The sequence below is a fragment of the Bufo gargarizans genome, chromosome 1 (assembly GCF_014858855.1).
Source record: "Bufo gargarizans isolate SCDJY-AF-19 chromosome 1, ASM1485885v1, whole genome shotgun sequence".
NCBI lineage: Eukaryota > Metazoa > Chordata > Amphibia > Anura > Bufonidae > Bufo > Bufo gargarizans.
In genome coordinates this window covers 759,503,107-759,511,404 of record NC_058080.1, presented here as the reverse complement: position 1 = coordinate 759,511,404, position 8,298 = coordinate 759,503,107, and positions in this window count along the sequence as shown.

The following is an 8,298-nucleotide window of genomic DNA, read 5'->3' as shown; positions in this document are numbered from 1 at the left end:
CTCTCTGTGATCTCTTTACTACGAAATCACAGTGAGATAAATTTGTCACTGTGATTTCGTAGTAAAGAGATCACAGAGAGGCACGGAGCATTATCAGTCATGTTAATGCTCCGTGCTTCTGCTGTCCGCATCGGGTCTTGCCACTCTTTCACACAGCGGATGTCACGCTTGGCATCCGCTCGTGTGAAACAGCCCTTATGCTGACGATACACAAATGTACCTCTCTGGTCCAGACATCTCCACCTTATTATCCAGAATCCCACAATGTCTATTTTCTATATCATCCTTCTCCTCTCACTTTCTAAAACTAACATGGATAAAACAGGATTCACCCATCTTGCTCAACCCTCCCCCCTCCCCCTAACAGTCCTATCTATCACGATCAATGGCTGCACACTCTCCCTGGTCAACTAAGTCCGCTGCCTTGGAGTGACCTTGGATTCTGCCCTCTCCTTCCAACTGCACATCCAAGCCCTTTCCACCACCTCCAACTCAAACACATCTCCCTCATCCGCTCTTTCCTTAACTTTGAATCTGCGAAAATGCTTGTACATGCCCTCATCGTCTCCTGCCTAGACTACTGCAACATTCTCCTCTGTGGTCTTCCATCTAGCACTCTCGCACCCATCCAATTCTCAACTCTGCTGCACGACTAATCCACCTCTCACCCTGTTACACCTCTGCCAATCCCTTCACTAGCTCCCCACTGCCCAGCGAATTCAGTTAAAAATACTAACAAATACATACATAGACCAGCCACAACCTGTCCCCTCCCTACATCTCTGAGCTACTTTCCCGATACATCCCCACATGCAATCTCCGATCCTCACAAGACCTCCTTCTCTCCTCTTATCACTTCTTCCCACAATCGCCTCCAAGATTTCTCCTGTACATCCCCCACACTCTGGAACTTGCTACCCCAACTCTGACCTAATGTGGAATCCTTCAAAAGAAACCTAAAAACCCACCTCTTCAGACAAGCCTACAACCAGTGACCCTGCTGCCTTTATACTGCCATGACCAACTTCACTCTCACCTACTGTGTCCTTCTCCCATTCCATGTAGATTGTAAGCCCTCATGGGCAGGGCCCTCTCTCCTTCTGTACCAGTTTGTAACTCGTCTTGTTTATGCTTAGTGCAATTATCTGTATTATGTATGTATACCCCTTTTCATATGTACAGCGCTATGGAATGAATGGAAATCAAATTCTAAAACTTATCAGATGAAAAGAAACCATGTTAGGGTACTTTCACACTTACGTTAAACTTTTCCGGTATTGAGTCCCGTCCTAGGGGCTCAATACCAGAAAAAAATGATCAGTTTTATCCTAAAGCTGTCACAACCAGACAGCTGAGAAGCTCTGACAGAAGCCTTTCAGAACCTCCTCCTTGAGTTTTCTTTGTTTTGAATTTCAGTTCCTCATCTCGTTAGCCTCTCTCAGCTGTCATGTAGTTGGACTTATTGCATCCCTTTAAATTCCTCCCCATAATGCATTAGTGTGCGGCTTATACAACTTCCTGGAGTGTGTGTGCATGCTGATCCTATTTTCCAGCCTTCTACAAGATAAGTGCTGTACATTTATTTGTGATTTTCTGTTTGCTGGATCCAAGATGACCCTGACTCCCTCCGTGTCTAGTGTAGGGAGCCGGTGGTCATGTCCCCTCACTATTGTAGGGTGTTCAGGTGGTATATAGTCGAGGTACGTGGATATGCGATCATCCACCATTGGGATTTTCGCATAGGCTGAGCAGTCAGGGAGAGTGCCAGGTCTTATGCAGGGGTCTCCCTTTTGTTCCTTAGTTTTGGATCCAGTGAGTCATATATTCATTTTGCATTGTCTTGTTTCCTGTACACCTTCCGTGACAAAAGCATTCTGAATGGAGAGCAATCCATTCAGTATGCATCAGGATGTCTTCAGTTCAATCACTGTATAGTTTTTGGATGGAGAAAATACTGCAGCATGCTGCAATATTTTCTCCGTCTGAAATTCCGGAACACTTGCCGGAATTCCGAATCCGGCATTATTATACATTAACATGCATTAATGCCAGATCCCGCCCCAAGTGTTCTGGAAAAACAGATCCAGTTTTGCGGTGTGCGCATGCACAGACCTTTAAAAATGTGAAAAAGTTAAATACGGTATTGCAATGCATTTGTGAGACGGATCTGCATCCGGATCGTCTACAAATGGTATCAGTTTGCATACAGATTGCCGGAATCCAGCAACGCAAGTGTGAAAGTGCTTTTAGGTTTTGTAATATTATCTCCAGTTATTCACAGATATTAAAGGTATATTCTGGTTTCATAGGAATCAATCTATTCTCAGGATCTTCAGACTGGTGGTGGTCTGACTCTTGACTCCCTTGGCATCCCTGAAAAAACATACATAGTAATGTAGTAATATAGCTTGTAAGTCTGAAGAAAGACATATGTCCATCCACTTCAGTCTATTTCCCTACAAAGTAGCATCCAGAGGAAGGCAAAAAAAAACGTGGTAGAAGCCAATTTTTTCTAGTTTTAGGGGAAAAATACCTTCCCAGCTACAATCAGGCAGAATAACTTCCTTGATCAACTACCAATCTCCAGAATAAAAGTGTGTATAACCTGTGATATTATTTAACTCCAGAAATACATCCAGGCCCCTCTTAAACTCTTTTAGTGAGTTCAAGCCCCCCTTCCCCCGTGGCAGAGAGCTCCATAGTCTCACTGCTCTTACAGTAAAGAACCTTTTCTATGTTGGTGTAGAAATATTCTTTCCTCTAGACATAGATGAGTCCCCTTGTCACAGTCACAGCCCTGGCGTATAAATAGATTATAGGGGTGATCTCTGGATTGACCCCTGATATATTTATACATGGGTATTAGATCTCCTCTCTGGTATGTTTTAACCCTTTCAGTACCGGTCCACTTTTCACCTTAAATCCCAGGTCGATTTTTGCAAATCTGACATATGTGACTTTATGTGGTAATAATTTTAGAACGCTTTTACTTATCCAAGCCATTCTGAGATTGTTTTCTTGTGACTCATTGTACTTCACCTTCATTTATAAAATAATCCAAAATGTACCAAAAATGTTGAAGAATTCACAATTTTCTAAATTTGAATTTCTTTACTTTTAAGTTATACCTCATAAACTGGTTATCAGTCAACATTGCCCATATGTCTGCTTTATGTTGCCATAATTTTGTAAATGTCATTTTATTTTTTTAGGACGTTAGAAGGCTTGGAAGTTTAGAAGCTTTTTTCAAATTTTCAACAAAATTTCCCAAACCATTTTTTTAAGCACCAATTCAGTTATAAGGTGATTTTGAGGGGCTTACATAATGGAAACCACCCATAAATTACCCCATTTTAGAAACTAACCCCCTCAAATTATTCAAAACTGATGTTACAAACTTTGTTAATCCTTGAGGTGTTCCACAAGAATTAGGCTAGGTATACACGACGACATTTGTCGCACAACAATTTTTATAATGATAGTCTATGGTGTCGAACTGCAACATGCTGCGACGCAAAAAGTCAATTTTTTAGACTATCATTATAAAAATTGTCGCGCGTCATTGGTGCGACAAAATGTCACGCAACAAATGTTGCAGTGTGGTTGTGCCCTATCTGTCGTGCGACTTATTGTCGTCGTGTAGACCTAGCCTTAAAGGAAGATTTTCCAAATTTTACTTTTTTGGTCGATTTTTTTTATGTTGATCAATTACGCTGATTCTGCAGTTTACAGAAATACCCATATGTGGTAGTAAACTGCTGTCGGGGCATAAGGCTGTGGTCATAAGGAAAGGAGCGCCATATGGATTTTGGAGACAGATTTTGCTAGAATGTTTTTTAGGCACCATTTTGTATTTGAAGAGAACCTGACGTACCCCAACAGTGGAAACCCTCAAAAAGTGATCCCAGTTCGGAAACTACACCCCTTAAAGAATATATTAAGGGGGTACTAAGCACTTTGACCCCCTAAGCGGTTTACAGAATTTGAAAACTCTTGGCTGTAAAAATGAAAAGTTTTGTTTCTTCCAATAAAATGTTGCTTTAGCCCAAAATTTTTCATTTTCACAAGGGGTAACAGTAGAAAAAGCACCCCAGAATTTGTTACTCATTTTCTCCTGAATACAGCAACACCCCATATGTGGTGGTAAACTGCTGTGGGGACACATGGCATTACTCAAAACGGAAGGAGCGCCATATGGCCAAAAAGGCCAAAACCAAAAAACGGCCAAATTGACCTGCGGTTTGCGGCAATCGCCGACATGGGGGGGGGGTCACTGAACCCCCCGCGCATTGACCCAAGGTGCCTGCTCAATGATTTGAGCAGGCGCCTTGTCCCGATCCTCGCCCGCCGTGCAGCGGTGATCGTAAATACACATGACATACCGGTACGTCATGTGTCCTTAAGTACCAGGACATCATGCCGTACCGATATTTCATGTGTCTGCAAGAGGTTAAGGCTAGGTCTACATGACGACAATAAGTCGCACGACAGATAGGGCACAACTACACTGCAACTTTTGTTGCGCAACAATTTTTATAATGATAGTCTATGATGTCGCACTGCGACATGCTGCGACATACTGCGACGTGACAGTCTCAGAAACATCCATCTCGAATTGATTTTTTGTGACTGTCGAGTCGCAGCATGTCGCAGTGCGACACCATAGAATGTCATAAAATTTGTCGCGCGACAAATGTCGTCGTGTAGACCTAGCCTAATTCTTGTGGAACACCTCAAGGGTTAACAAAGTTTGTAACATCAGTTTTGAATAATTTGAGGGTTTTAGTTTCTAAAATGGGGTCATTTATGGGTGGTTTCTATTATGTAGCCCCTCAAAATAACTTTTATAACTGAATTGGTGCTTAAAAAACATGGTTTGGGAAATTTTGTTGAAAATGTGAAAAAAAGGTTCTACATTTCCAAGCCTTCTAACGTCCTAAAAAAATAAAATGACATTTACAAAATGATGCTAACATAAAGCAGACATATGGGCAATGTTGACTGATAACAATTTTATGAGGTATAACTTAAAAGTTAAGAAATTCAAATTTAGAAAATTGTAAATTTTTCCAAATGTTTGGTGCATTTTGGATTATTTTATAAATGAAGGTGAAATATATTGACTCAAATTTACCACTGTCATGAAGTATACAATGTGTCACAAGAAAACAATCTCAGAATGTCTTGGATAAGTAAAAGTGTTCAAAAGTTATTACCACAGAAAGTCACATATGTCAGACTTGCAAAAATCAGCCTGGGATTTAAGATGAAAAGTGGCCCGGTACTGAAAGGGTTAAAAGATACCAGAGAGGAGATCTAATAACCATGTATAAATAGATCAGGGGCCAATACAGAGATCACCCCTATCATCTATTTATACGCCATGGCTGTGACAAGGGGACTTGTCTACTATAAGAGCAGTGAGACTATGGAGCTCTCTGCCACGGGGGAAGGGGGGCTTGAACAAACTAAAAGAGTTTAAGAGGGGCCTGGATGTATTTCTGGAGTTAAATAATATCACAGGTTATATACACTTAGTATTCTGGTGATTGGTAGTTGATCAAGGAAGTTATTCTGCCTGATTGTAGCTGGGAAGGAAATTTTTCCCCTAAAATTAGAAAAATTGGCTTCTACAACGGTTTCTTTTTTTTTTTTTTGCCTTCCTCTAGATGTACTTTGTAGGAAAAAAAGACTGAAGTGGTTGGACATATGTCTTTCTTCAGACTTACAAGCTATATATGTTGATCTTTTTCAGTATGCCAAGGGAGTCAAGAGTCAGACCACCACCAGTCTGAAGATCCTGAGAATAGATCAATTCCTTGAAACCTGAATATACCTTTAATATCTGTGAATAACTGGAGTTAAAATCTAGTTTTTGCTCCTATAGCATTTCCCAGATTCGAGCAATCTGTATGCAAACTTATACCATTTGTAGACGACCCCGAAGCAGATCCGTCTCACAAATGCATTGCAATACCGTATTTAACTTTTTCGCAAAAAGTGGATCAGTTTTTCCAGAACACTTGGGGCCGGATCCGGCATTAATGCATTTCAATATATAATAATGATGGATCCGGAATTCCCGCAAGTGTTCCGGAATTGTGGACGGAGAAAAAAACGCAGCATGCTGTACAGTGACTGAACTGAAGACATCCCTGATGCATACTGAATGGATTGCTCTCCATTCAGACTGCATTAGGATAAAACTGATCATTTTTTTCTGGTATTGAGCCCCTAGGACGGAACTCGATACCGGAAAAGTTTAACACAAGTGTGAAAGTACCCTAACATGGTTTATTTTCATCTGATAAGTTTTAGAATTTGATTTCCCTACAAAACATTTTTCCCATATTATTATTATTTATTATTAAAGCGTCATTCATCCCATAGCGCTGTACATATGAAAAGGGTTATACATACATAATACAGATAATTGCACTAAGCATAAACAAGATGAGTTACAAACTGGTACAGAAGGAGAGAGAGCCCTGCCCATGAGGGCTTACAATCTACATGGAATGGGAGAAGGACACAGTAGGTGCGGGTGAAGTTGGTCATGGCGGTATAGAGGCCGCAGGGTCACTGGTTGTAGGCTTGTCTGAAGAGGTGGGTTTTTAGGTTTCTTTTAAAGGATTCGACATTAGGTGAGAGTCTGATATGTTCGGGTAGCAAGTTCCAAAGTGTGAGGGATGCACGGGAGAAATCTTGGAGGCGATTGTGGTAAGAGGTGATTGTGATTGTGGTAAGAGGAAAGGAGGAGGTCTTGTGAGGATCGGAGATTGCGTGTGGGGGTGTATCGGGAAAGTAGCTCAGAGATGTAGGGAGGGGACAGGTTGTGGATGGCCTTGTATGTATTTGTTAGTATTTTTAACTGAATTTGCTGGACAGTGGAGAGCCAGTGAAGGGATTGGCATAGGCGAGAGGCAGATGAGTGACAGGGTGAGAGGTGGATTAGTCGGGCAGAAGAGTTGAGGATAGATTGGAGGGGCGCGAGAGTGCTAGATGGAAGACCACAGAGGAGAATGTTGCAGTAGTCTAGGCGGGAGATGATGAGGGCATGTACAAGCATTTTTGTAGAGTCAAAGTTAAGGAAAGCGCGGATGCTGGGAGATGTTTTTGAGTTGGAGGCGGCAGGTGGTGGAAAGGGCTTGGATGTGCGGTCGGAAGGAGAGGGCAGAATCCAAGGTCACTCCAAGGCAGCAGACTTGGTTGACCGGGGAGAGTGTGCAGCCATTGATCGTGATAGATAGGTCAGTTGGGGAGGGTTGAGCAAGATGGGGGAAAGATGATGAATTCTGTTTTATCCATGTTAAGTTTTAGGAAGTGAAAGGAGAAGAAGGATGATATAGAAGATAGACATTGTGGGATTCTGGATAATAAGGTGGTGATGTCTGGACCAGAGAGGTAGATTTGTGTGTCGTCAGCATAAGAGTGATAGTAGCGAGACAATCGCCCAAAAAGTAAAAAAAAAAAACTATGGTTCAGAATATGGACACTAAAACATCATTTTTTTTGTTTTAAAAAAAGCTGTTATTGTGTAAAATTTACATTAAAAAAATATACATATTAGGTATGGCCGTGTCCGTAATAATCTGCTCTATAAAAGTATCACATGACCTAACCCCTCAGGCGAACACCGTAAAAAAAAACTGCGTTAAAAAAAAGCCATTTTTTGTCACCTTACATCACAAAAAGTGTAATAGCAAGCAATCAAAAAGTCATATGCACCCCAAAATAGTGGCAATCAAACCGTCATCTCATCCCACAAAAAATGAGACCCTACCTAAGAGATTCGCCCAAAAAAACTGAAAAAACTATGGCTCTCATAATATGGAGACACTAAAATTTGATTATTTTGGGGGGTTTAAATTTTTTTTATTATTGTGTAAAACTTGCTCTATAAAAATATCACATGACCTAACCCCTCAGGTGAACACTGTAAAAAAAAAAAAAAAAAAAAGATGTAAAAAAACCTTACATCACAAAAAGTGTAATAGCAAGCGATCAAAAAGTCATACGCACCCCAAAATAGTGCCAATAAAACCGTCATCTCATCCAGCAAAAATCATACCCTACCCAAGATAATCGCCCAAAAACTGAAAAAACTATTGCTCTCAGACTATGGAAATGCTAAAACATGATTTTTTTTGTTTCAAAAATGAAATCATTGTGTAAAACTTAAATAAAATAAACAAATATATATAAGGTATCGCCACGTCCGTGACAACCTGGTCTATAAAAATACCACATAATCTAACCTGTCAGATGAATGTTGTAAATAACACAAAATAAAAACTG